Below are 8,546 nucleotides of genomic sequence, written 5' to 3'. Positions count from 1 at the left end.
TGGGAAAGTTTCCCCCATGTGGTCTCCTCCATTCCCTGGACTAGACTCAATTTAAGTCAAGGGTTGGGCACAACGGAGTGGGCGGGGTAAAAGTTGCTTACAGTTATGTTATTTCTCCACACTTGTAACAGAAAACACACACACACACACACACACACAACTTTCGAAGAACCTGCAAATTTGTGCACTTGGACCAATTTAAAAAAAAAAAAAAGCTACTTAAAGAGTGAAGGAAGCAGCCAACGGACAGAAAGCCAAAAGGACCCAGTCACATTTTGTACTTGTCAGTTTTACCGCTGGCGACTTAAACTTTCAGTTGCTCGCCCATGAAGAGGATCTAAAGAAAAGGAGGAAGGGGGAGCTGGGTTGGAGTGGGGTGGGGAGGGGCAGGTGGGAACTAAGGGGGTGCAGAAAGGAGTGGGTCTAGGGAGTGGGCGGGTACAGGGAAAGGGAGTCTATATTATTAACGTAGGCCATTTGTTTTAAGAAATTTTGCAAACGCTGGAAAAGGTCATTGAAGGAATTGAATGCAAAAAAAAATCATCTTAAAAAAGAGTACCGGGCATGCGCAGAGAGAGGATGCCATATTGGAATGAGTCTGTAGTGAGAGAGCGGGAGGGAGAGGAGAGCGCAGCAAGCAAAGGAAAGGAGAGAGAGAGGGAGAGAGAGAGAGAAAGAGAGAGAGAAAGAGAGAGAGAGAGAAAGAGAGAGAGAGAGAGCGAGCGAGCGAGCAAGGGGGAGAGGGAGGGAGAGAGAGGGAGAGATTGAGGGAGAGAGAGAGAGAGATTGAGTGAGAGAGAGAGAGAGAGAGAGAGAGAGAGAGAGAGAGAGAGAGAGAGAGAGAGAGAGAGAGACTGATCGCCTTTTCACAACTGAGCTGAGGGGGGCTTTGCCCTTTTAGAGACTGGGAAAAAAAAAAAAAAACTTCATCCAGGTAAGACGTCGCTCCGGGCGCTGCTTCTCCAGGCGTCCCACACTTAAGCTTGGTTTAGGAAATCTCTGGCTGGCAGGTTGAGCGCGCAGATTAGCTTTTTTTTTTTTTTTTCAGTTTAGAAAAAAAAGGGGGGAGGTGGAAGGAGAGCTTTGGGAGCAAGGGGCAAAGGCTATTCTTGGAAGGAAACCATCCCAACCTTAAACTCTCGAACTCTCTGATTGCCTGCCTGCAGTGGTTTTTAAATTTTAAATTTTTTTTGCCTTTTAAAAAATCTTATTCCCTTCTTTGAAAAGCGAGGGTAGATGTGCAGGAGATCCAAGCACCCTAGTTGCAAAGTGTTTGCTTGGTTTTGTAAACTGCGTCTTCCTTATCCTCGGACCTACTGGCCCGTTTTACACCTTTATTGCTGAATGTCCTTTCTGCATTGGCAGCACTATCCCCCTTTTTGTAGTTTTTTTTTTGGGGGGGGGTGGCATAGGTGAGTGGGAATAGAAGCTGGAGAAGGTGGGGGCAAGGATGGTTGGAAGAACAGCTAGTGAATTTAAAGATATATATGTACACAGATATGCCTTTATTAGTATTGGGAAGAATTTGCAGATGCAGCTAAAATGAAATAATCACTAGTTCTGAAGGGTGTTTTGGGATGGATGGGCTCTCCTTTTTTCTTCTATTTTTTTAAAAAAGTAATATCCTGCCATTTGGGGCTTTCCTGTTCATGTGACTTTCTTTCGAATTGACTAGACTTGATCTCTCTGTAGGCTAGTTTATTTTCTTGCTTTTCTTGGTGCTCTCCCCCACCAAGCAAAAACTACACGAACTGTTTTATTTATTTATTTTGATAAGGGCTACAGAAGGGAGTTAGCAATAGGAGTGTGTGTGTGTGTGTGTGTGTGTGTGTGTGTGTGTGTGTGTGAAGGTGCATGAGATGTTAGACAAATATCTAGAGCCTGATCCTTACGTATTTTCTCCGAAGCTCTACAACTGCGGTAAATGAATATTTATAAATCGTGTCAGTTTCAACATGGCGGGCTAAGGTGTCTTTTAAAAACTGAAAATAAAGATTTTGAGGTGGGAAAAAATCCAACCAGAGATGACACCCCTTAGGTTCTTCTCTCTTTGGTTACCCCAGGAGGTGTTTTAGCGAATTAAATGGAAAAGCAGAATAGGGGCGAGCCTGCCCTAGTTTTTTCCGCGGTAAAATTCTCGGTGTGTAAAGTCCATTACAGGAAGGGAAGGGAAAGGAAGGAAGGGGGAGAAGACAGCGAAGTTCCCTCCTCGCGTTCTGGGTCTGAAAAATACATGGTGATAGATGTAAGAATTTATTTCAGGTTTATATGAGATAACTTCTTTGCCCCCCCCCCCCCCTTTTCTGTGTTTATGTTGTGGTCTTTTCGCTGTCAAAGGCTCTCAGTAGGTGGAGCAAGGAGGTCCCTATTAAAAAAGGCTAATTGTCCGGTGTGTGATGCAGTTGTGGTTGGAGACGCTGGTGGCTTTTCTCCCCTTCTTCCCTGTGCTAGGAGACATGCTGTGCTAAGAATTGGACTGCTCTTTCTTTTTCTCTGTGTGTAGAGGGGAGTTGTGGGCTGGGGGGTGGAGAGGATGGTAGCGCTGAGTGTAGAGCATCCGAGGATGATAGGACCTTAAAAACAGCGTCGAGGTTGCTGGTCAAGGAGTTTATTCCTGGTTACTTTTTGGAGATGCGCTTATGGAAGCCAGGAGATGTGGAGGGAGAAAGGTTTACGTGGAAGAATGGGCTGCTCTTTGTAGGTAGCGTTTGGTTTTGGAAAGGTGTGATGTAGGGGTCCGCAGGAAAGGGGAGTGATGGAGGAGATGGGGTGGTGTCTTTGAAATTGCAGGTTTAGTGCCTCTGGGGTGTGGTGGGTGGGAGGGTTGCAATCATTCCGAAGGGCTGGATACATCCTGGGGGGGGGGGGGTTGCTCAGTCACCCCAGGGAGGGGGAATGGAAGAAGAGTCCCGAATTTGGGGGAGTATACTTTAGAAGCGTAGAGAGAACAAATATAGAAACAAACCCAAATTATGGGGATGGAGAAACCCAAAAGCTGAACTAGTGTAATGATTTCTTCTGCCAGGGAAGCTCTGGATAGGATGCCTCAGATGCTAACTGTGTGACCTCGAGCAAGTCACCCACCCCTCTTGGTGCCTCAATTTCCTCCTATGTAAAATGAGAGACTTGGACTCCGGTCCCTTCCAGCTCAAAATTCTTTAATCCTTTCTGCCACACCGACAGGGGTCGCCAAGAGTCACTATGCAGCCACCGCGGCGCAGCGATTGCTTCTAGGGTAGTAGCGGGAGAAATCCTTCCCCCCGAGGGAGTGGGGGCAAGGTTAGTGCTCTAGCGTAGGGGAGGGGGAGGGAAAACGGAAAGAAGAGGGAGGGGGGCGTAGACCAGCCAGGCTCTGCCTTCCGCAGTGTCTGCAAACTTAACCAGAGCGGAGCCGGGCGCACCATCGTGCAGAAGTGAAAGTTAGTGGATTTAATTTTTTATTTTTAAAAATTAGGTTTAAAAAAAAATATAGAGCTATTTTGGGTAGGGTTGGGAGTAGAAGCAGTAATATGGCCTTTAGGCATTTGGAGTGGCGTGGAGGAGGGATCGATACAGTCTATTCTTTCTCCCTTTTAAACGGATGCTTACATTGTGTGAAAGGTCCTTACAATTCATTTGGTTCCGGGGGTCTTTTGGGAGGGTTTGGGGGAGGGAAAAGGGGGGGGGGACTGTGGGCGTGCGCGTGTAAGTGTGTACAATGTGTGTGTGTATTGCAGAGGTGGTGGTGGTGTGTTTGTGTGTGTGTGTGTGTGTGTGTGTGTGTGTGTGTGTGGCGGGGCGGGCTAGCAAAGAGGGAAGGAGCGTAATTTTAGCCCCATCAGTATTGCAGGGGCTTGGAGTTGAGAAAATATAAAATAAAGAGTTTTGATAACGGAGAAAGCAGCCGTGGATCCCTCCCCGTCCCATTCCTCACCCCAACCTCCCCTTCTCTCCTCCCCTTGTTCCAGATTGCCTGTGGGAAACAGAGGAGGCTTTGGTAAAGTAGGAAACCAGCCTAAAATGGCTCTTTGCTCGTAAACTGCAGTTTCAGCCGGGAACACCTCCCCTCCTCCTGACGTCGCTTATGACAAGCAAAGAATTAACTCCAACTCCACGAAACCAGCATTTTTTTTTTTTGCATCGTGCTCATACTGTGGAGGTGGAAATGCATTTGTGCGTGTGTTTATCCAACTGCTCAGTTTACGTGTGTGTGTGTGTGTGTGTGTGCGCGTGTGTGTGTGTGTGTATTAGGACTTTTCTTTTGGGAGAGAGAAAATCGAGAGGTTGGTTGTTAAGAAGTCGGGCCAGACCCACCGCCTCTTAACTAAGCTACCCTGAGAGCCAGCTCAGCTGTTTCTTTGACTGGCAAGGTTACTAACCAACGGGTGCCAATAAATGGATTAAATGACGTGGAAACGGGGATCTTTACGAGCAGAAGAACCCAACCACCCTCTTCATCCACCACCCCCATCTCCCTACCCCGGGACATCACAACTTGGCTTTTTGTGACTGGGGAGGCCACAGGTGACACTCTAGGCTCTGGGGGAGGGGGGGGGGCGGTTCCCTGGGAAATAGGAAGAAAGCATCCCCAAACTTCTTGCAGTTTCACTTTCAGAATTCGAATTCCTCCCTGCTTCCAGGATCTTTTATTTACAGAGTCGAGTGGGGACTCTAGGGAGGCTGGGGGTGACTTTTTTTTGGGGGGTAGTACAAGTAGGTGCCGTTCTTAACAAAAGCCCTACACTTTGCCGGAACTTTTTGCTTCTCCATCTTCTCGAATATGCCCTGCCTTGATAGAGGGATATTTTTTCCTCGGGACTCGGAGCCCCCCTCCTTCCTTTGCCCCCTTTGCCTGGCGCAAGGACGCGGAGAGGAGACAGCCCCCGGCTCCAAGGAGAGTCTCCCCCGCACCACGTTTTGTCAGTTTCAGCAGTAGCGCAGACGCGGCTGAATCTGAGCGGATTGGTGGGAAACCGATTTCCTACGTAGGGCCGAACCTGCTTTAATCGGGATCAATCGCTTCCCCTTTCTCTTCCTTACCCTCCCCCTTTCCCCTAGATGCTTCTAACCCAGTAGAGATTTGGGAGCTGAGAAGGCGAAGCCTGTGTCCTACACCAAGTAAATGGTCCAGGCTTTTCATCCGGGTGGAAAACCCAGCGAGGGGGCTTAAATCTGGTATGCTTTTTACTGGGGAGGGGTAATGGGGAGGGGGGGAAGGATGGGGAACTGTTGGGAGCCCTGGGAGCCGGGAATACGCCCTTGGCTAGGGTAGGAGGTGTGCCACTCTTTCCTCTCCCCCATTCCCCTTTTAGCTTTTCTATTTTACATCCCCTCCCACATCTATACCTTTCCTAACAAAAACTGGCTTACCCTAAAAGGAGCCCCTTCCACTCCCCAGCTCTAAACTGCCCTACAAAGTATATTAAATCTCTGCACTGGGTTGGTCGAGCACTAGACTTTTACAAGATCAGGAATTCTACCCAAACTGAGAACCTGACAGCCTCTGAGGCCTGAAATTGTGATTTTGAAGCCCCCTGCATTCTGACTTGTTTATGGCAAAAATATTCTGGAGAAAATCCCGGACCCTAGGGCTTGGAGGGGGTGGGGCTTGAATCACCCCCTCACTTTTCTCCCCCCACTCCTAGAGTCTTTGAGTAGCTGAGACTCCCCATCCCCCCCCTTAAGTTTTAGCGTACCCATGATAGGCTATCCCGCTAGGGACTGAAATGCGCCAGTGATGAAGAGAAATTGATTGGAGTTTTTCATCCTCACCTTTTCTTGAAGCAATTATGGACTAATTTTTGAACTCTCCTGGCTATAAATATCCCTAGACTGCATGATTTTTTATTTATTTTTATTTTGAATGGCAGAATGAATTCTAGGGGAGGACTTGGTGGCCCAGGACTTTTCCCCTTTTATCCGGAGTCATTCTAAATTGCCAGAATCTCTTCCTGCCCAAAATAGCTGAGGAGACATCTTCTGGCTTTGTTTCTGTGATCCTTCTCCTCCTTTCCCCTCTCCCCATCATACTTTATCAGTATGGGGAATCATACATAGTGATGATGACTTTTAGCAGCAAGTGAAAGGGAAGGATGTACTTCAGTTCAAGTGGTGAGCTTTGGAGGGTTTAGGAATTCTATACAGTTAAGAACAGTCTGGGACCATGCTAGATCCTAAAGCTCTTCTCTTGCTTGTCTGCTTCCAGAAAAGAAAGGTTTTATTTATAAGGAATCTGAGCAGTAATAAGTGGTTGAGTGTAGCTTGAGAGTTAACACCTCTCTTTGTACTAGATTTTGTACAGTTTCTGTCCCCACTTTCCATCCTGTTAAAGAAGATTGGGCTTGTCACTTAACCTCAGTGGGCCTTAATTTCTTTACTTGCAAAATGAGAAAGTTGAACTTGAAGATCTTTTGAATTCAAAAATTCTTTGCGTTTCTTAGCCCATGTAGATGGTATACCTAAATAACCTATCTTCTGAACTGAAATTAAATAATAAGAGTGAGACATAGATAGGTTCTCTAATGTGGCCCTACCTAGTCCTCAGAGAAGTCATTTAGTCTCTTTAGGCCTCAGTTTTCTCTTGTGAAATGTGGTGGTTGAATTAATTGATCTCTAAATTAACCTATTATGACTTAGATTTCCTAAGTGTATGGGTGTGCAGCTGGCCTAGAGTGGGCTAGAGAAATCAAAACAGAATAGCCAAGTGTAGAGTTCACAGATAATGTAGGAATATGGGATATATCATTATGTGTTTGTCTAAAGGTGAAAAGTCTTCTGAGAAGTATGTGTGACTGGCTTCAGCCATCAACATCCCAGGGTTTGAAGAAACCATTCTTCACTTAGAATCATTTGTGGCTGAAGAGTATCAACATTTTACTTCTAAAGAATTCTAGCGATGGACATCCCATATGGGCCCCTTCACAACTTATTCCATTTTTTAATAGAACCAAAAATGAAGCTCAAGACTTTCCCTACTCCCTTTGGAAAGATCATCAGGAGAAAAAAACACCCCAATGCCTCCTCCCCAACTTGAGGCAAGTTCATAAGAAAGTTGAAAAATGGGGAAACTGAGGGCGTGCAGTAACCATATTTGTATGCCAGATGTTTATTAGGAGAGATATATACTGCATACCAGGGTCGATTTTCAACTGACAGCTTTGGATAGGACATGAAATCTTATTCACTTTTTAAAGTTGCCCAATATAATTATTGAGTGTCAGTGAATCATGGAACACTGTAGTCTCTGAGGATTTAGAAATGAGTGTCACTCAAAAGGCAATTAAGTGGTGTGTGGTGAATAAGAGCAAGTAGCAACGTATAACTGATAAGGAACTCTGGAGAAGAACTTGAGTAGAATCATCAAAGAAAGGTATGATTGATATGGGCTTGGTATGATTGGACGATGGACTTATCCTAAGGTAAAGAGCTAAGGAATAACTAACTGGTGGCACTCTTTTTTTAAATTATTGGATTAAAACTTGACTCCATTGGTGTAAAAGAATTATTATAGTAAACATACCATTTTTATATATTGCCATTCTTTTTTCCCCTGTCCTCTGTATTATATAGTGAATTCTTAAAAAAAAAAAAGGCCATACCAGCACACTTTAATTTTTTTATAGCTCTTGGCACCTCTATAAATGACAGCTATCTGGGAGTCCATAATAATCAAACTGTCTTCACTTTCATGTCACTTATTCTTATGACAAGATGCCATCTTTTGACACTGGCATGAGAAAGGAGCTATTGTATTTATTTTCTTTTTCATGTATTTTTGATTTATATAAAAATGATATGTCTGTCTAGATACACGGTGTTTATCTACTGTAATAAAAAATTCTGCAAAGTAGGGCAGAGAATGACATTGCAGACTGTAACTATAGAGAAAGTACAAAGAGATGTACTGTAACTCCTCATGGGGAAGATTTTCATCCTGTGAATTTTCTCAGTGTGTTTTATTGGCTGAGAAGAGCAACAACAAACAAACAAAAAACTATTGACATAGTCCTATTCCTCACTACATTTGGTAGTTTTTCTTCCATTTCATTCAAAATTAAGTAGGAACTGAGAGTCTAAATTCCTTGGTTTTCATATATGATCTGTGGGTATCTGACTTTATTGTCTGCTGCTTATTTAAAAATCAAGGATGCTATGTCTGATGGGTAAGGGGATTAGGGACCAAAAAGTGGTTCTGAGTTGATCTTTTGACATTGTTAATTTTATCCATGTACTGGCCTATAGTATTTTAAAATATCTTATTGGACTAGCTCTTCTAATAGAACCTTCCCCTGTTAAACAGAAACTACAGAGAAAAATAAACATTGTCCATGTCTGACCACTTCCATGGACATCATTTCATAGCCATAGTTCACTATTTTTCTGCTGAGAAGAGGAGGCAAGCTTTACCAACAATCCTCAGAAGTCAAAATTATTCACTACGATGATCATAATTTAAATATTTTTTACTTAAAAAAACCCTTACATTATTATGATCATTTTATGAAATATCCTGACTCAGCCTACTGTGATGTGCATCCGTTGATATATGCTTTTTAAGTTTCTCTGAA

The 8,546-nt window shown here is 44.3% G+C and overlaps 1 protein-coding gene across 3 annotated transcripts in view; it reads left to right on the top strand.

Moving 5' to 3' along the window:
- The first annotated feature begins 567 nt into the window (after nt 1-567).
- Nucleotides 568-8,546, top strand: part of SFMBT2 (Scm like with four mbt domains 2) — a 285,508-nt gene continuing 277,529 nt past the window's right edge. Inside the window, exon 1 of one of the 3 annotated variants that reach the window (XM_007503935.2) lies at nt 568-934. The gene's annotated coding sequence lies outside the window, so the exon portion shown is untranslated. Of the gene's footprint in view, nt 935-3,314; nt 3,420-4,632; nt 5,155-8,546 lie in introns of those variants that run through there. The other 2 variants (XM_007503933.3, XM_007503934.3) reach the window with 2 other exon arrangements.

Source organism: Monodelphis domestica, chromosome 5 (genome assembly GCF_027887165.1).
Source record: "Monodelphis domestica isolate mMonDom1 chromosome 5, mMonDom1.pri, whole genome shotgun sequence".
In the NCBI taxonomy this organism is placed as follows: Eukaryota; Metazoa; Chordata; class Mammalia; order Didelphimorphia; family Didelphidae; genus Monodelphis; species Monodelphis domestica.
This window is presented reverse-complemented; position numbering and strand designations above follow the sequence as displayed.